The sequence below is a fragment of the Haliaeetus leucocephalus genome, unplaced genomic scaffold, assembly GCF_000737465.1.
Source record: "Haliaeetus leucocephalus isolate CR32 unplaced genomic scaffold, Haliaeetus_leucocephalus-4.0 Scaffold198, whole genome shotgun sequence".
Taxonomy (NCBI): domain Eukaryota; kingdom Metazoa; phylum Chordata; class Aves; order Accipitriformes; family Accipitridae; genus Haliaeetus; species Haliaeetus leucocephalus.
In genome coordinates, this window is record NW_010972634.1 from 670,027 (window position 1) to 690,728 (window position 20,702).

Below are 20,702 nucleotides of genomic sequence, written 5' to 3' on the forward strand. Positions count from 1 at the left end.
TGCTTAAGAAAACATCAGTCAAACTCTGTACACAAATTCACATAAGCAATTCTTTCAGAACGGTAGAAACACTTTGAAATTTCAAGTATGAATATACCCTTAAGGGAATATGCATTCTGGAAAATTGTAATTTTATTAATTTGACTTAGTTATTTCCTTCTATGGCATTTGTTTTACTGTCTTTGGTATGTGCAGGGTATTTAGACTATATCGTTGATGGCTTCTGAGACTGTATGGTTACTCATCAATGGATGTCCTTCCTGGTCACATAAAAATTTTCAAGTGTATGCTTCTGAAAAAGGCAATGCTTTAAGGACCAGAAGGGCAATGCATTTGATCTGCTCTTGGTGTGGATTAATAGCTACTATGTTTCTTTTGAAATAAGTATTTTAGCAACATTTTCCCCCTATTTTTATCCACTCTGGTTAAGCCTAATGATTACCACATAAACTTGACCAGAACAGGTTGGGAGCAGGTGTGAACTTAACTGTTCAACATCATAGCTTCGTATCAGGCTATAATGAGAAAAAAATTAGCTTTCCCAATGGCAGACGACTGCTAATGTGCTAAAATATTACTGCTGATCTCTCCAGACTGCTTTGAATTCTAACATCATTCTGTCATACAGTCAGGACTGAAAGCTATGAAAATGCCCTGGTTTTCCTAGTGATGCTGATGTTCTCCATGTCATGAAAGTCAAACAGACTGGAATGAAGAAAAAAGGAGTGAGCTGATTTTTCTAAAATCACTCATTGCTACCATGTGTCACAGCTTCAGTAATTTGATTGGCAAGTTGTCTCACACTGGTGAAAGGACTGTTGCTTGCTGGAAGACCATGACTTTTATTTGCTTTACAGGTCAACCTAAATTAAATTCTTTGAGTGCTTAACATGCGTCAGCTCTGTGAATTGCGCCTTCCCTGTTCCAGATGGTGGATTTTGCATGAAGTTTTGCTGGGATGCTGACTTTACCCAGCATATCTTGGTGCTGCCTGGAGGAACGGACAACCCAGTTCCTCTTTCTTCAAGGCTTTCCATCACAGAAATAGAGTGAAAACTGTTCTTTGCTGGTAGGGAGAAAACAACTCCTAAACTTATAATCTGTGAAGAACTTACTTAAACTTTGACTGCTGGGTTGTTAATGAAAGAACACGATGGTTTAAGCAACATGCCTCAGCTTTCTCATTGCTAACTCTGCTGTGGGAAAGGACGTAAAGTTGGAGCATCTGTCTGTGAAAGCCTTAAGCTGTCTAACAGAGAAACCGAGTGCTTTTTTTCCTCCAGTACGTATTGGAGAAGGCTAGAAGTCCCTATAGTATGGCATCTGGAGACCTGCTTCTGCTGACTGAGTTTTTGCACTGTATTAAGATCATTTCCACCCCTTAGGCCCCACACATCCATGGGTTACTAATGACATAGTAAAAAAAGAAAAGGAAAGAACTAGGAAACAAGGGTCTTCCTGGTATACAAAAATATAGACGGTGCACTTCTAATATGCTGTTGGACAGAAACAGTTCATGGCATTCTTTTTTCAGAAGTTTCATCTATCAGTGCATGATTCAGGTCTTGGGATTAGAACTTTGTTCCTTCTGAATTTAAAGGCCAATTACTGAAGAAGTGCTCACATTTTGTCTTCTACATCATTCCCAGGAAATAGGAATTATTAGTTGTGGTAAGTTCAGCTGGAGGGACTCTGCAAATTAAAAACCTTGACAACGGAGTCATTATCAAGGCCACATGCTAAGTAAATTTGGATTTTCATTTGACTTGCACAGTACCTATGAAATGTGCCAGCCTACTGTCCTGCAGCAAGTCACTCCCTTCTTGGTTGGAGAGGCACTATTGTTTGGACAATAACACTTTGCTATCTTTTTGTATGGTCAGAACAGAGCAGTGGAGAGCTTCATTGTAATTCATCAACTTTTTAATCCTTAAAAAAAACAACCCCCAAACCCAAAAACCTCCAGACCATTTCAACATACCAAACAGCTGGCTGGGTGGGAGCAGTACTAACACTTTTTGCTCTTTGGCTAACTGGTCTCTCTGTCTTTGAGGAGATCCACTTTTTTCCGCTACAGCCTTCCTGAACGACCTCCTATCTGTAAGTTTGCCATATAGTCCTTACTGCGTGATTTTTCTTGATCTCATGTTATATTCCAAATTTCCTGGCGTGATGGAGATTTCCAGCAGGAGCTTGTAAAAGACTTTTCTCATATGGTAGCCAAAGTATTAAATGTAGAACTGAACTTTTTTTTAGCTGATAAAATTAATTCTTTAGTGAGAGATACTGATTTATATGCCAAGCAATATCAGTGTTTGGTTTGATGTCTGCCTTGGTGCTTTTTTAGTGTCCTTCATATTAAAGAGTGCATTAGCAGCACTGTAAGGGCCAGACCCTCCAGGCTCCTTCCCCCAGTGCCTGTGCTGCAGGTGTTAAACTCAGCAGGTGTCTTGGGGAGCAGTTTGCAGCACCCATGAATCCCCAGGCAGTTGCCTTTGTGATGGGCTAAAAATTATGCTCCATAGCCCTACTCTGATCATGCTTTTCCTGCAAAAATTAACCGGGGTTTTTAGGCAGGGTACCCTGCCTATGGATTGGACCCGCTGCATTTAAATCTGTTTTCTGTGAGTGGTATTTGTACTACTGATGCAGATATAAGGTTTCTCTCACCTGAGGGGAGGTAGGTATTTTGTAGCAATAATAATTTTTTAGTTTACTTTGTAGTAAACTTTGGGCCACAGTTTTCAAACCTGAATGCCTGAATTGAGGTGCTTGAATATCTGCATAAGTGTTGTAGGGTTCCCGATATATCTTTCCAGCCTTATTCCCCACCACTAACCCTGCTACCCGGTTTACAGCAAGGACTCCCTGCATCACCCCTTCTTGTAATCTTGGCAATACACATCTTCCCCTGTACCCAGAGCCTCAAAACCACAGTGTATCCTAAAGTACTGTTATTTTGAAGCCAGCTGGAGAGAGAGGAAAGGGACTCCAGGATCCATGACACAGCACTAAAACAGCATCTTGCACTTCCGAGTCCTACCCAGTTTTCCTGCCCTTGCCCAGTGGTATTTCCCAAAGTAAAACCTAATTCTTACAGCATGAGAGCAGCCAGATAATGTTGTTGACAAGTTTTAACAAAAATCTCGCAGGAGATTTTTTAAAATCCTTCCTATTTTCTTCCTTCTGTAATTGTAATCGTTCCCCCCTGAGCTGTTGTTGCTAAGCTGCCCTAAGAATTTGCATTTCAAGGCAATCTGAAACTGTCTTAATTTAAAGAACAACCTCAGAAAAAGCAATTCCATAGCCTAAAATGGGAACAGAGCTGAAGCAGTCGCCGGTACGTTCAGTGTATTAATCATGCCAATGAACAACTATTTAGGCTGCTATGTGAACCAGAGGAGTCCATTTTATAAGATGTGCAAAATTCTCCCATCAGCTATCCAGCGCAGGTTAATAACCTCAAAAATGATTTTGTTTTGCAGCCAGCACAGCTAAGGCTTGCGGGGAGGGGAGGAGAAGGTAATGCTGGCTTCAGAAAAAGGCAGCTTAAGTTTGTCTTTCAGAAGATACCGATTCTTGCGCTGTGGGAGCCTGGAGGATGGTGTAATACCATGTGGGACATGTCTTCTGAATGAATGGGGAAAACCAAGATCAGTAAACAGATACAGCAATTGAGGAAAAACAGCAAATGTGGACAGAAAGGGTCTTACTGAATACTGTAACTGAATGGCAGAATGGTGTTGGTAATAAAGTCATTTCACCTGCTTTGGTCTAAAAGGAAGGCAAGGCTTGTAGGAGGAGAAATTCCTTGTTAGATTGGCTGATACAGTTTGAAAAGGACCTTGGGGTATGGAGTCTCTGGACAGTATAGATGCCCAGTCTTAGTATCAGCCTGAGGATGAACAGGAAATATAATAAACGTGCACAAAAGCATGCAAGTGAGTGAACAGTAAGCAGGATGAAGGAGTAGGACTCAGTGGCATGAGCAAGCCAATACTGCCTTGGCAAGCAAGTTGAAACTAAGTCTTCAAGGCCAAGTCCAACATGATTCAGCAGAACGACGAGGGTGCCGTAATTCTGAGTGTTTACGTGCTATAAATCTAGGGTCTTGCCAGCACCCAGAGACCAGTGTGCCCAGACAGCACAGAACTTTCCCAAAGAGCCCAGGGGATTATGTTTAATCTTGAAAGGAACAAAACCAGACCTAATTGTCTTGGTTGGGAAAAGACATTATTTTTAGAAGCACACAGGTTTCATGCAGACAGTTGAATTAATACACTGAGGTTATAAGTATTCAAAGCATCTGTTCTGAGTGATCTGCAGACCAAGAATTAGCCAATGGCACCCTTTGTGAATAATCCTGAGTGAATGTATATTAGGCAATTTCACAATCTTTTCATCAATAATCCAGGTAAAAATAATCCAATTTGTTTTGATATGCATTATTGACCAAACCCTACGGACGGACCAAGTGGCTGAAGAGTTTATTGTACTTTCAAGTTTCTTTTGCTTGGAAAGAAATCACATTTTCTCCTGTGGACTTGCACTCCATTATCTTGGCTTCCTTTTATGCGTGACAGACCGTATGCCGAGTCTTGTTTATAGCACATTTGGGTGCCGGTACACCCATCTGACAATGTAAATCAGCTCTTCTCTAGAACAGGCGTTGCAGGGAATGGCTGCCCTGAAACAGCGGGGTCTGCATCAGCATGCCTGCGCTCAGAAGGAGTGGCATAAAAGCCATATACAGAAATAGGCCTCAGGCTTGTCATTCACCTCTGTTCACCTCTTTTTATTGCTTAGCCTAATCTGCTGTGGCTTTAGGGCTGTGGTAGCTCTTGGTGCTCAATTTGCAGGTGAACAGGACCAAGGATGATGTGGCTGGCAAGATCTCGTGGGACTGCAAAGCCTTTCTCTATCCCATTCCTCACGCCAATCCTTTGCATGGAATCTCTTTTCTTCTTTTCTTCAGTTGAGCCTGAGATGTGGGAAGGTGCTTCCACCTTGGTGACCCTCTCATCCCACCCACCAGGCCTGCGGCGCAGTGTGATGATGGTGGGCCACCTTGGCTTGTGCAGGTGCTGCTAAGGGGACCTCAAGGGCACCTCCTGTGCATCTGTAACTTGGAGACTTGGCTGAAAGGTGATCATGACCAGTGTGCTCCTCTCCTCTTGTGTAAAGGACAGCGTGTGTTCTTGCATGCAAGGAAACCGAGGCATCTTCCTTGTTTAATGCATTTCTCCTTCATTCTTCCTTCCCATTTCACTCCTGTCTCATGGAGCATGGGTTTCCACCTGCTGGGTCTCAATGGGGGAGTAACTCCAGAGGAGATGTAGATCCCAGTTTTCTACAGCAAACAAGCAGATGACGGCATCTGCTTCACCTTTTGGATATACTAATATATATCATAATTGGTGTTTCAAGAACTGGTGAGATCACTTAGCACCTGATTTATTTCTGATCCAGTCTTCCAGCCCCACGTCAGATGAATTACATTTGCCCACGGGGTCCCTTTTTCTTAGTCTGAAAACACATTTGTTTCTGTCATTCATTTTCTGCTTCATATTTTTCAGTGGGTCAGGAAAAAACATTTCATTTAGAGGGAGAAGAAAAACAGGTGCAGAAAGGCATTTTCTTCCAGCTATTTGAAGGCGATACAGGAGACTGACTTTGAAAATACTGGTAGGCTTAAAAATGCCTCCATCTTTCATGTGTAAGAAAGAAAACCTGTCTCTGACCTTTTACGTACCTTTGTTTACTTTTTGGAGGGTGCTTTAAAGAAAAAGAAACAAAGATTTAAGAGGAGTTTGCTACTTAATGGGTAGATCAAGTAGCTGATGAGGTGAGAATGTTGCTTTCTCAGCTAAAAATAAATCACACTATACACCATCCTTACACCTGAAAAGCTCTCAAAAGCAGCTACCAAAAAATATGTATTAGTCATTGATTGTTCTGGGACGTCTGATAACGTCACCTAACTATGACTGTGTCTTTTCAACCACAACAGCAACATCACTGCTGTGATTCATCCCTTATTCTCTAACATTTCTGGCTAGCATTGAGATGGTTTGTTTTCTTCAGACACCAAGGTGATTGGTAGAGGTGTTTAATAGCTGATTCAGATTTGAGTTGGCAGCAATTTAATCCTTTCAGAAGATGTTCAGAATGGTTTGGTTTGTGCCCTTTCAAAATAAAACCAAAAACAAAAAACCCCCAAAACCAAACAAAACCAACCACCCAAAACTTGTGGCAAGCTGTAACCGTAAGTTTGAGTTCATATTTTTGAGTGAATCTGTATATTGAATATGGTCTAGCAGAAAATCTGTGCTTTGCTTATGTGTGATGGAGATAAAGTATGCAGGCATTATCAGGCTGTTTATTATGTTTTTATTTTTCTGGAAGATGCTCATTTCCAGTTTTCCAGAAGACATGGGCTTCTGTCTTGCATATTAACTGAAGTATATTTTTTTTTTCCTGCAAGGAGAGAGGCTGGCGAGCTGTCTGCAGGTCTGGGGGGTAGTGATGGCAAAAGGCTGTACATCATCCTGGAGATCACTTTCGGTTGTAGGTCAGGGACAGAGGAAGCTGAGATAATGTTTACATAGTGAAATAATTATCCCCTCTCTTCTGTATTGCCCTTAAATAGTCATGACTTTCAAAACATCATTTTTGATAAATACTTGCCTCCTGAATATGACATGAGGAAACAAGGTCGACATGCCTGCCAGAGCTTCCCAGAATCCCCCAAAAGGGAAGGAGCTCGAGTTTCCTAAATCGCTTTGATGTGTATCCTCTATGGGGGATTTACTGCCTGGTGTGCTCCACAGCATTGCCGAGCCCCTCTGACCTCCGAGGAAGGTCTGTGTGTCAGCACAGTTAAACGTGTCAGTTGTAAAGCTCGCATTCTCTCCTGGTTGTGCTTCAGGATGTGTCTGTTGTGATGGGTTGCTATCATTTTTTTTACCAGATTGGTAGGGAATTCATGGAATTTGGAAGGAGGGGTGGCAGGAGTGGATTTGGGGAAAACAATACTGAGTACAGTCCGAAGTCATCAGACAGGGTGTATTGGGTTCATCAGCCGTGTTGGTCAGCTGAACAATGTTTGCTTTGCCAGGAATGCAATTCAAGTCTTTGTACAAGAGTGACACTCTGTTATCTTTTTGATTATGCCAGCTTTTATTTTAACCTCCCTCCTACTTCTCTGAGTTATCAGAAGTCTCGATGGAGCCAGGCATTACTTTGTCACCTGAAATCGTTCTGGGACACTTGAGCCGAGTGGTTTTGATGAACTGAAGGACAAGTGTGGATTTTGGATCATCTTCACACTACTGTGAATAACACCTCCTGTCTTAAGTCATCTTATACTTCACTCTACATTTGTGAAACCTCAAAGTTTCCAAACTTTAAGGACGAGGTGTATGAGGAGCTATCTATCCTTCCTTCCTCCCATCCCCAGCGGCTCTTTCAGATGCAAGCTAATGCAGCCCCTAAACAAGCTAGCCACTGGCTGGTGTTTACATGCAAGTGCAGCAGTTGTGTCTGGAAATTGGTATGTTCTACCCTTCTTCGAGCACTCAAGACAATGACCTCATCAAGCTTCAGGAGGATGAACGAGGCATTGTGAAGAGAGATGGAGCTGCTAGTCCAAAATTTCATCTTCACTCCCGAAGGACGCTCAGCAATGATACTGATAACCCTGAAGCGGGGAAGAGCAGAAAACCAACCAGATGGAGAACTCCTGCAATGCAGAGGCATTATGCTGATGTAAATCTCACCATTTCAGGCTTATTTTGTTTGAGAAAAATGATAGCTTGCCTTGCTAAATGTCGAAAGTGTTCACAATGAGAGAGGTTTCGTGTAGAGGTACACAGAAAATCTCTGTATAGGTGCACAGAAACAGTTTTCTAACTCAGATAAACCCCAAGAGAGTGAATGCATGGCCTATGCCTTATGTTTCACCTTCATGCCAGGTGTCTGATGAAGCTTTATATTAAGTATTGGGCTGCTGATCATTTTGTAAAGCAGATTTATTGAAATTTCTGACATGATGTTTTGAACCAGGTTGCTCAGTTATTTGTCTGTTCTGACACCTCTTTTAATGATTTTTTTGTTGTAATTTGGTGTCCATGTGTTGAATTTCATTGTCTTTGCACCAAGCTGCTGGTATTTGCATTTGAATTGCTTTCCCAGGTCTGTCCAAACTTTAATTTTCAATTTCACAATTCTTTTGCAGTTAGTCAAATGAATAAAAGATGAAAAATTTGCTGGCTCTGTTGTTTTACCCTTACAAATACAGCATTTCTGAAAACTTTCAGAAGAATGGTTAGCTCTGTTTGTGCACCTTTATTTGTGTTCTTCAAATAACTTGAGAGTCCAGAAATGACGGTACAAGGCAGGAGGTAGTGGCTGATACTGAAGACAGCTGGGAGTACATAAGATAGATTACGAATTTTGGGGCAAAGATCACTCTTCTGTCTGCATATCTGCCTCTTGTACGGAAGCTGGGGTGTTGTGTTGCATAAAGGTCTGAGTCAAACAGCTTCTGTTTCTCGAGGATGTTTTAGAGGGTTTGAATGACACAAACTTTTTTTTGGTTCGGTAATGATGCGGTCAAACTTGGAGGAAGAAAGCAAAGGGAGGATTTTGACAGTGCTGAGTACAAGCACATGCTGCAGACTGCTCCAGTCCTTAGAGCTTCATTCAGTAGCTAAGTGCACCAAGTAGGTATTTTAGTAATCTATAGGAGATGTGTTTGTTTAATTAGAGGAAACGAGACATCGGGTGAGAAAGCCACGGTGAAAAATGAGGCTCTCTGTTGCCATCCGTATGTAGTGCGTTTGTGCCCAGGCTTTGCCAGCTGCGTAGCACTGGGAATTTACAGGAAAGCAAGTTCAATGCATCAGTGAAAATTCAGCACAGCAGTCAGTAATTCGGGCTGGTTAAGTAATGGTAATGTGGTCTCAAATGACCAGAGTGGTTGTTTGGTGGGTTAGCTTTATTGATATGTCTCCCTAAATGCTCCCATTACTTCTTGTATTGTTTTCCTTCATTCAAAATAACTTGCCATTTAACTTCCTTAAGTAAATGTGTGCGTTGATTAAATAACCTCCTACGTAAGTCCATCTTTTGCAGAGACTGGGGTTATCGATGTACATATTACAGTCTTATTCTTTTAAGTTAAGCTTTTTCAGAGGCTGCGTCTTCTCCCACTCTTTTGTTCTGTTGAGGCGATGCTTAGTAATTCACAGCAGCCCCTGCTAATTTAACAGGGGAGCATGATTGTGAATATCTAATAGCAACAGCTTCCAACAGTGTGACACTGGAGATAATACTGCCTCTTCTCTTTTCTCGTCTTTTTATTCATTTAGTTTACGTAGGACAGGTCTGTTGACCAGAAGGAGGCACGGCAATGAACAGAGAGAGACTGTGTATCCTGACTGGGATTTTAAAAAAAGTTTTTAGATCATCAGGTTCTGATTTTCCCATTGTTAGTTGTTGTTGCTATTTTTTTTTTTTTCTTTAAAATTGGTTTCGTAACAGTAAATGTTGTTTGTTTCTGCAAAGGATTAGCTTTTTTTATGGGCTCCGGACTTTTTGAAAGGTGTGCTTGTGTGCAGTACAGATGGAACATACTCTCTTCACGTTGTATTTATCCATAGCACGTGCTGCTGGCTCATCTTCTGCGAGGCACCAGCATCACCCCAGGACCCTTCCTGCACCCGGCTTCCCAGCCCAGGTGGAGGCACGGGGTTATTGCTCCGGGGGGAGCATGTCAATTAAAAGCATAGATTTCCCCCCTTTTTACCTCTCCATTTACCTTGTCCTTGAGAATTGAAGAGAACCTTGATCCACATCGAATGGTAGTTCCATTTTTGGTTTTCATCCTTGGGGTTTTTATTTTCCCCAGGAATAAAATGAATGCCCTTTGCGCTGCAAATAGATTTCTTTCTGAAATGAAAGCAAGCTCATTTGCCACAGGACCTAAAATCATTTCCCCACTAGTTCTAATTAAGCAGTGTTTGCACTTGAAATCAGGACTGTTTATATGAAATTAGTGTTTTCAAATGTGATTAAAAAGCAAATAGTTGAATATAATCTCTGCAAACTAAGGAAAAAGAATAAAGTGGAATGGTTTAAGCCAGCTTTGTTTACACTCCGGAGTTACTTTGTATGCATATTCACTGCTGGCTATACTTTTCCAAATCTAATTGCTCTTTTTCTGCTGAAGCAGCTGATAATCAGATTTACATGTTCAGTTTAAAGAAACAAAATGTTAAAAAAAAAAAATGCTCACTCCAACCTTTTTGTTTACTTTCTGTCCTTCCAAGTTCGAGCCCGAGGTCAAGAAGCAATAGGGCGAGGGTTGTGTGAGTAATAAGAGTTTGTGAAAAGCTGCTTTCTCAACATGATATTGTCTCGCTGTCTGTTTTAAGGACAGCTAAATGATTCCCACTTTTACTGAAATGCAGCCTGCTGCATGTGTCTCCAGCCCAAGAGAAGCCGAAGCGTGGTAGTTGTCTTATTGGGGTTAATGTTACAAGACCTTGCAAAGAAACTGTGCTAATTCTCCTAGTCCTCCTTTTTTTTTTCTTTTTTTTTTTTTTTTTTTTTTTTTTTTTTTCCTGGAACAGGAAGAGCAACAGTTTGGTCTCTTGCAGGGTAAAAACCAGAGACATGTTGATCTCCTGCAGTTTACATTTTTGGTTGGCCGGGGAGCAGTGGAGAAGGATTCACAGATCTTGAGTGTTCGTTGCATTCCTCTTCCCTCTTGTTTTTCAGCTCAGAAGAGCCTTTTGGCAAAGCACTGCCAGCATCCCAAGCCCCAGATCTGAAAATGAGCTTTCAGTGCTTTGTCAGAAGTAGATGGAGGCAATGAACTCAATGGCTCGAATGTTAGATTTGGGGTGGGATACTGAGCCACTGAATTACACATATATTATCTTAGATTTATTTATTAGTGTGTGTGGCGCACTCTATCCTTTGGAGTGAGGGTCGTTGTTTGTGGAGGAGGCAAGGACAATCAGCTTGCCAGTACTTGAACTACTTGAGCGATATTGGTTACACCAGGGTTTTCTTGCTGAGAGTTCATTTTCATGGTAATCTGCATGAAAGGAGCTGCTTAATTCTCTCTCTTTGAAATCAGTCTGCACTTGATGCCTTTTATTGGAAAAAGGAGAGCAGCGAGTAGTGGGAAGAGGGTATGGTTGCAGCGATAATATGAAGAGGGTGAACTTTTTTGGGAATTGGCAGATATTCTATTTTCTTCTTCGACTGAATAAACCAGAAGAGGCCCCTGCAAGATGCTGCAGGTTCCCCAGCAATTATTACAATAACAGTGACCATCCAGAAGACGTAATGTTTCATAACAATAAATAATTAACTCCAGCAAATTAACTGAAATTCTCATTAATCAGAACAACAGGGAAGAAAAGTGTTATTGAATAATCCTGAAACCAAATTTTTCAGCATCCTTCCTGTGGGGGCACTTTCTGAATTTATTTGTTGCTTTATATAAAAGTCCTTTGTTTCCAAGAACTAAAGGAAAAGTTGTTTTCTTCTCTTGCTCACCCAGGGTTATATGTGCCAGTGCCTCAGGTCATCAGTCTCTCCTCTTCATGTCACCTCATTGAGACAAGTCTTTTAAAAAAAGATTTCCTTGCCTAAATTTTGACTGGACTAATTCGCTTCTCCTCAGGATGCCTCATGCCATGCCTTCTGACTGCTGAGCAAGATAAATTGCAGGCGAGTGAGTATAGTTTACTGCAATATGCAGACAGCAACCAGAGACCTCAAATCCTGTTGGCATGGGTGGGATGTGCAGATGTAGCAGGGAGGTGCCTGGTTTTTGATGTCCTTGTGAAAGGTCTACCAACCACTGACGGTACGGTTCTGCTTCTTTATTAAAATAACTACTTCAGATTTACAAGTGGCATGGCTTTGTTTATTCTAATACTACAATATGTGTGGAAGTAATGTAGGAGTAAGGAATCATTAGTCCTGTAATGGTGGTGTTGCCATCTAGAAAGTGCTGGCATCCCTGATATGGAGAGGCATCCGAAGTGTGAGAGATAGTCAAATGTGACTTCAGCTCATCCTTTTCAGAAGCAAAACTGGGGAGAAAGGGAAGAAAATGCCGTTAAATTTTGGGGTTATAAGGGTTATATATTTTATATATATTTATGCAGGGGCATATAACCCAGAAGTTTTTTATATATATATATATATATAGGTTATAATATATAACTTTGGGGTTACATGCACTGGCATGATCACTCTCAGGATGCAAACACTGACCACTGAAAAAAGATGACACAGCACTTGGGTTGCAGGTATCAAGTTGTCTTAGCTGACAGAAGAGCCTGTTTATGGCAACAGATCTATGGACTTGCAGCCAGCAAGTCCATTTTTGTCGTCTGTCTGTTTGCCATCGTGTTTTCCTTGCCTTGGCCTCTCTCGATAGATGGCTGCTAGGAAAGCCCCTTTTTGTTAGCAGCTGTCTTGCAGAAGGCACTTAAGATGTGAGAAGAGCATATATCAAAACCTAAACTTGCCATCAGCCCCATGGCACCAAGGGTGGCAGTTGAAATAGTTTTTTTTATATGCTATGGCTTTTTATTGTTTGTTTGGGTTTTGTTGTTTTTTTTAGGGGTCAGGGCTGTTACTCGTGCCTGTTCTTCATTCAGCAGTAACCTGGGAATGCTGGGGTGTTGCCTTTGCTAAGGGAACATCCGAATGAAGCCTGCGTGGTTAGAGTCTCAAATTGCAGGTGATAAAAAAGAAAAGATAATAAAAAAGCAAATCTTTATAGAGCCACTTTCTTCAAAAATTATGGAAGGGTTGTGATGTGGACTGCAGAAAAACAAGCAAAAGGCAGGATTGGGTTGGGGGGTCAAAGAAAACTTGAGAAAAGGCTGCACTGGAAAGGTTAATGCTGCCCACAAAGGAGAGGGCAGCGATGGGGAGATGTCTTTTGGGCAGGCAATGCCTAACTTGGATGGCTGCTCTGTAATTCCTGTGACCTCCTGGACTAAGCAGCCCAAGCGCCTGCCAAATGGATATTTCTCAGTGCTTTGAAACTTGTTTGAACAGGCAAGAAGTATTTATTATGGGATTGATCTGGCAGTGCTCAGGCAGGAAAGGGTCTGCACTGGTTGCGGATTTGCAATCCATCTATTAGTGTATATGGGAAAAATGAGGAGGAGGACCTGGTGAGAAGCAGGCTGCTCCCCTTCTCCTTCTGCACATTGGAACTCTACTCCACAGCTCAGGCTTAATTTTTGTAGCATGGCTTCTTATTACCCTCCTATTAACCAGAATAATAAATTGCTAACAGGTAAAATAATACTGGGAAAAATGAGTCAGCTCTTCTATTAAAAAAATCACATGATTTGATCTACTTACTGCTTGAAGAAATGTTAGAGGAATTTGAATCAACTAAATAATTGTGGCAGTTGAGGTTATGATTGTGGCTGGATTGCACCAAATGGAGGTTTTAATTTTATTTCATTTATACTTACCTCTGAGTATTAAATTGTGCAGAGAATTATGAGTTTTGCAAGTGGTGTTTTACTTTGGAATTTCCTTCATGTTTTTCTCCTCTCTTGGAGGTCTGTTAATCTTTTTTTTTCCCTTTTTTTTTTCTTTTTTTTTTTTTTCCTCATTGGGTGGGCAAAGCTTTGAATGCAGGGCCTGGAAATTGTGTGTGCTTTCTATCCTGGGAGCAAGGCAGCCCTAGAGAAGAGGATGTCAGCATTGTACAGTGCCTTTTTTTTTTTTTTGCCCCTCCTTCTGTGTAAGGAGCATTATGTTGTGCTGTCGGAATAAAAGATCGCCTTTGTAGTTGGTGGAGTTGTTTACTCCTGGTTCGTACAGTACTTCTAGGAATAACTATTAAAATTTTCATTTTTTTCCCTCTACTGCTGTGTAGTAGGAAATCCATGAAACGCATGTTTCTGAGTGTCATCTTCTGGAGAAAACTACTCTGTATTTATAAGATAATACAAGACTGCTAAGATGTTGGTTTCAGGGGAAAAATGGATCCTACCCTGGGCTTTATGCTTTTATCTTCCTGTGCGACGGTGGCTTCTTTTTGAGGCTGCATACGTGTGCAGCCTGTGTTAGCCTCAGAGTGATTACAAAGGGCACTTAATGAGTCTATGTCTGTTTGTAATGAACTTGAAAATAAAAATGGATTTTGTATTACAAAAAAAGGGGGGGTGGGTGCTGCTAATAGTATAAATGAAGAAACCATCACAGTATTTTTATTTGCTCTAAATTGCACTGTGAGAATAACACTGATGTTTTGAGAGATGATCGTCTTGCAAATTAAGCCATGGGACCTCTCTCTCAACAGCGTATTTTGCAGTTGTAGAATCCACTTTACCATGTCACCACGATGTACAGTTCCCAAACTGTGGGGGATAGATGTGACACCTCTAGATGAAAGATGCTTGGGCTGTGAGCACAGAGGTTAAGAAAACAAAGTGTAAAAGAACAGAGTAGTTCTGTTCCCTTCCTCTCCCTCCAGGCCCTGTATGAAGGGATTTGCATCAAAGCCTGGCTAGTTCATTCAGTAAGTGTATATTGCTGTTATGATAAATTTTAGCCTTGATTACTGCTTGACCTGGAGAACTTGCCTGTTTGTGGTGAGCTGGGGGGTTACACAAAGCGCTCGAGACAGGATAGGAAATGTTTAATAGTCTTGAAAGCAGTAGAATATTTTGCTCTTCCTCGCTCTCTTCCTCCATCCACAAAGCGAGGTTTTGTCATGTCAAGGTCTGTAAAATAGCAGTCACAACAAACTGGTGAGTTCAGGTAGTCTGGAGGTCTGTAGACCTTGAGGGACTCGGGGATATGCAAGAGGCAGAAGACCATCTGCAAGATCTCTTCTTCCAAGATAAGGCGGGACAGACTCAGCTGTTCAGCAGTGTTCGAGTTGTCTGTAGAGGGGAGGCTTCAAGTGGTTTGATTTTTATGCCGTAATGGTGTTGCAGTGGACGTGGTAGTGGCTCCAGGGTAAGTGTTGTACCTCACTTTAAGCGTATGGCATGTGTCTGGGCATCAGTGAGGGCAAGTTTGGGCTTTCCTAGGCACAAGTAATTCATCTCGCGTCCCATGCATGAATCGGCGCAGCCCCTTTGCTTCTCAGCTCATTTGAAGTGGAAGTGGTAATGTTGTCTGGTTTGGGCTTTTTCTGGGTTGGGCTTGGCACAGGCACCCTACCTCTTGTTTTAGCCCCATTATTAACCTTGTCTTTCTAATTGTTTAAATTGCTGATTTATTACTAGACTTCGGGAGCCTGACTTCATTTTTATTGACCTGACTTAGTCTAAGCCAGGCCTGAATCCACAGAGGATACATTAAATATCAAACTCGGGGTCGTTCAGGAGCGAGCCTGTCTTTGCCTCCTGTTTGGATGGTATGGCTCAGCCTGTCCTAAATCTGTTCCAGTTTGTATAAATATTTGTTATTGCTGCGGAGGAGGGAGACAGACCTCCCCTTCCACCCACTAAAATCCTCTATCTCGCTAATATGTGTCACCTTCGACTCATTACTGTTGCTGTTGATCCCTGTTGGTTTTTCTGATATTTAAAAGCTAAGCCTGGGCAGAGTGACCTTCAGCCAGCAGCACGGCATGGCCCAATCCTGCCCCTGCATGCTCAGCATCACTGATGTATGACTTTGCTTATACTTTGCTTTCTACTTGCATTGAAAATAAGTCCGTAATTTGAATTTTCTTTTTCAAGTGATCCCTTTCAGGAAGAACCCTGCAAATTACAATTCCGAAAATTAGATGATCAGGTTTTTTAACAGCAGAGAATTACCTTTAAATCTGAAAGCCAATAAAATATATGGCCTCTGCTCTGGCCCTCACTTTTGGAGGGAAATGTATATGAACCTGCTGCTTTGCATTCCTCGTGTGAGTGGTATATTCACAGTGCATCTGCTTCGGGTTGTCTCAGGCTTGTTTAAAGGATTGCAAAGAAACTTTTCTCAGTTGTGTTTTGCTAAACATCATGCTTTCAGTGATAAACTGCTTGTTAAGAAAAACCCTAAACCTTAATCATTATTGTGAAATATTTTGAAAATGGTGGCAAAAGCTTACCTCAGGATCTATGCACGTATGTTTTTCTTTGTGCAGTTAACAGTTTTAGCACTAAGTGATGTTAAAAATGACTTTTGGAAAACACTGAAATAAGGAGTAGGGTTTCGTATTGGGTCAGACAACTGTGCTCATGAAACACGATGAGCTCTGGTGCTGTGATGCTGTACTTCACGTGCTCGGTTATAAGAGAGTCAAAGAAAACTTCAAGACCAAAATTCTCATTTTTATGCCTGATGCCCTCTTTTCTAAAGAAAAGATACTGGAAGTACAGTATGCTAAAACACACAGCCAGTTTTTTGTATGTTATTCTTGGGTAGGTCTCACTTCCAGCTAAATATGTTTATTCCAAGACATTAAGTATTTCCCAAGTGACTCTTGTTCTTAAAATACACTTAAGCAAAGATCAGTTTAGCCCCTCACAGCACCATTTTAAAGGATAACATGACTATGCATTTTTCAGCTTGTCTTCTAAAATAAATTTGGAAGCCTCTCCAAGCAGATCATCTGCTTAACATGTGAAAATATGTCCCAAGGTTCCCTGAGGATTTTGACTAATGCATTTTCACTGAAACAGAGAGAAATTTTTGGCTGGGGCCACAGCTGATATAAATCAGCATAACTTCATTGGCTCCAGCCGAGCCTCCCAAATTTATACCAATTGAGGATCCAGGCTATATGGAGCAAATTATTTCTCTGAATTGACTACTTTGTCAAAAAGATTATCCTGAAACATTTCTACCGTTTCAGAGCAAATATATGTTCATGGCAATGAAAAGGGTTTCATTCATCAGGACATGATTAATGAGGGTTGGCAGTTTTTGATAGGAATCAGTATTTTTTTGTTACAGATCTGATACAGTTTAAGTTTTGCTGAGATATTTTATATGCACATTTCAGTAGCTGAAAACACTTAGAGTAACTAATTCCTTCAATTGTAGATTTCCTCTTTGAATTTATGAACAGGGAGATATAACTTGAGCATTTTTATTTATAGCACTGCAGAATAAATAAAACCAAGGTAATATATTTAAAAAGCAGTGGACCTACAGAATCAGTGAGGGAGCACTGTGAATACGAATAACCGGCAATGTTGTGGCAGCGTTTGCAGAAGTACATAGTGCAGATCTAGGTGCCCTTTTAAAACATTCAGTTTTAAATAAACGCCATGCTGAACAATTTAACAGTGGTGCTGTTGTGCTAAGTCTTCCAGAAGATGCATTGCCCTGAGTTTGAAAGTCTTTGAACCAAATATGTTGTTGGTATCTCCATGTAAAAGAGTATATGAGAAGAGAATGTGAATATCATTGAACTCAAAAACATTACAGTAAAAGAAATACATAATTTGAGTTAAACACGCAAATTAAATTCTTCAATTTCCTTTCCTTTTTTTAGGGCCATTTTTTTCCCTGTAATGTTTAATGTTTCTGGATGGTTTTAATTCAATAGTAAGTAGAGAGAGAATTGATTTCGCCTTCATTTATGTACCAGTAGTTGTTTGTTCATATGATTATTTCATGTGCTTTCTGGCATACCATATGTGCTGATGGAAGTCAACAATAAGTGTACTTTTTTTAGCAGTATAAAAAGCTTTGAGGAAATCTCAGCTATATCTCAGCCCATATAAAGGAATCATTTAAAGTTACCTTGAATGTACAGGTTAGAAATGTATATTTTCTGTTGGTAATTGAATTCCTCTTGCTCTATCTGCATTTACTAGCTAAAATAAGAGCATTTTTATTCCTGTTAGCATGCATCAGTCCAGGCTTGATGCTGTCTTTGTCAAGCAGTAAGTGGGAGGGTAATGGAGACACAGCTAGTGAAATGTCACCCTAGTGTAAACACATTGTTCTGGTCCTTACGCAGAAGAACAGCCGACATACATGTTTTCTGTAGGCAAGGGGAGGCTGTCGTATACTTCTAATAGTCAAAATTACTCAGGGAGAACAGTGTTTTAAATCCAGAGGAGTCCAAAACATACGGCAGTATTTTCTCTGATTTGTAGACAGGTCTGGTTTATCTTGACTAGTCGGCCGCAAACTGACCTGCGTGTCCTTCTGAACGTGATTCTATTGACTTCTGACCCATCACTAAGCACTCAATATTCGATTACTTCTTTTGTTGGCTTCTTAAATCTTGGCCCGTTTTACTTCTTTCCTTTCTCCTATTTTAAACTTTCGAAATCGCTGGGCTACTTCGGTTGGGTTGCAAGCTCAGAGTATGCCAATGTGTTAAATGATGCTGCTCTCGGTGGTTTATGAAGATACTCACATTATGAAGGGAAGAGCTTCTGGGTATTTGTTTTACCTATAGACAAACAAAGTGCAGGTGAAATGCTGAGTGGTCTCAACCTCTGCTGAGAGCTGTAAAACATTCAATGGTTTACAAGCAAAGACCTTAATCGAGAAGCTGAGCTGATCTAGTTTCACTGCATAATGAAAATGGAAAGCACAGAGGATGAAGCAACAGAAGTTTGAGATTCATGTCCCCAAAAAGGCACCAATTTCAGCACTAGAGTTTTGATTTGTTAAAGATTGTGTGAGGCTCTGGGAATTGTGTCTGCTTTAGACATTTAACATTTCTCTGAATTTGATGGTAGTGAAACTGGTAAAGTGCCTGTTTCAAGGCTACTTTTCTTCAGAAGGTCTAAACAAAGTCACCATCTGCTACTAAATTACTGCAGAAAAACAAGCCTTTCTCTAATCTTGATTCCTCTCTAAGCCTTGAGGTCATTCTGGTAATTGCTGACATTGCCTGAGCTCATGTGCAAATTTTATATGACCATAATTTCAGCAAAAGTTGTCCAAAATCCCTTGTCATTAGAAATTGGGAAGGTGGTTAAGGGGAAGCTGTTGGAATTTAATCTTTCAGTGTGCTTAACAGTGGGGTCACGGAGTCCTTTTGTGTAAGGAATTCAGTTTTAAAACATAAATAGAGGAATAAACTGTTAATTTGGGAACAGGACTTCTCGGGCATCATCTGCGTCCAAGTGTTCATGGTGGAGTTTATTATCATTTCCGTGAAGCTGCTCTGTGGTGCCTGGAGAAGGGCACTTTATTTAGATTTTGGTGATGTTAATCTGCTTAGCCCCTGCTTGTGCTTGTGAATATGGGCCATCCGGCACATTGAAGCCCGGCTTGGATATTTACATTATTTTTCAATATTTCTTTTTTTCTGCTGACCTTCTCAGGGCCTCTTTGAATGAAAAGTCAATTATCTCCCTCTCTGCAAGAAATTAAATGATTGTTTACCTTAACCGGCGGAGGTTTGTAGCTGGCATTGAAAGCCTGCCTGACTTGGTTACCCACTGCATGCATATTATTTTTGCTGCTTCTGTGCTGGAAAGCAACTGTGTAGCTGTCATCTAGTTATACTCCTATGTGTTTTTGTGAACTGCTGTGCCAGCTGCCAAACGCTGACTAGTAATTTTGATTGAATACTATTTACTTGGCATACGAATTGATACAGAAATAGGGCAGTGACTGAAGCCTCAAAAGCACGGGAACAATTTCCAAGGAGAGGTGTACGTAGCAGCCAGATGGGTGAAAGGAAAAGCTTTGTCCAGCGAGCAGTTTTCAGAAGGTAAAACAATAGGGTTTACACTATAAAAAAAAATTTTTGGATGAGTCTTTAAACTGTTTTACGAGCAAAACTCAATGCACACTTCCATAAGTCGTCATAGTTGCATATTCATAGATAACAGAGCAGAGTAACTGTTGTGAGAAGCCTCCTGTTTTAAGAGAGAAAAAGAAATAATTGTGTATGAGACAGCTATATACTACATGTCTAATATCACTGTCTGAAATACTGCAGGATGAATGTGGGAGGTGTGTTGGATATAAGGAATATGACACATGGTTTCCTCTTTCATAATGATGTTCATTAGCGCTGGAGAAGCGCTAGAGACAACCCATGGGAATCTTAGAGCCATCCCTGTCTTGGGTGCGAATGCTGCTGTACTACAGGGTATAGGAGAGGAAATAAACAGCGGTTTGGGGTAATGATAAAGTGCCTGTTGAGCTCTGCTCACAGAAGAAAATCCGCAGTAATTTAGAGGTCTTCCTTTTTTTAATTTTAGATTTTGCGTAAGTATTTCCTGTTCTAAGTTTTCTTTTTTCATGTCACTTGACAGAATTAAGAGTGATTCAGAGTAACTGGTGAGTTTAGACTGAATTGAGCTTTAGACAGATAGACAATAAACAATGATGGATTCCCTGCTTCCCCCCCCACCCCCATGCTAGCTATGAGGTGTCAGTTATGCAAGACTACTGGGATAGACTGAGAAAAGGCTATGACTTCTAACATGTCCCGTGTCCGTCATCTACTCATTTTGGACAAGGGAAAAAGAAAAATGTCTTCTCCTTTATTCCTCTATCCCTAGCACTTATCCAGTCACCATGAGTGTACTAATTAGTTGAAAGCAAAAGGAGGCTTAGCCAAGTAGAAGCAAGGTAAGCTGCTGCAATGCACTTCCAGCCCCTGCTCCCTGGGCTCTTGCTCCAGGCACAACCAAAGCACTGATGATTGAAGAGGCTGTGGACTCTCCATCCTAGGAGTTTTCCAGGTTGTGGCTGCTCAAAGCCAACCAAAGAGAGGT

General features: G+C 41.0%; 1 protein-coding gene across 1 annotated transcript in view; it reads left to right on the forward strand.

Moving 5' to 3' along the window:
* Positions 1-20,702, forward strand: part of PRKG1 (protein kinase, cGMP-dependent, type I) — a 363,786-nt gene that overhangs the window by 51,370 nt on the left and 291,714 nt on the right. The window lies entirely within an intron of this gene.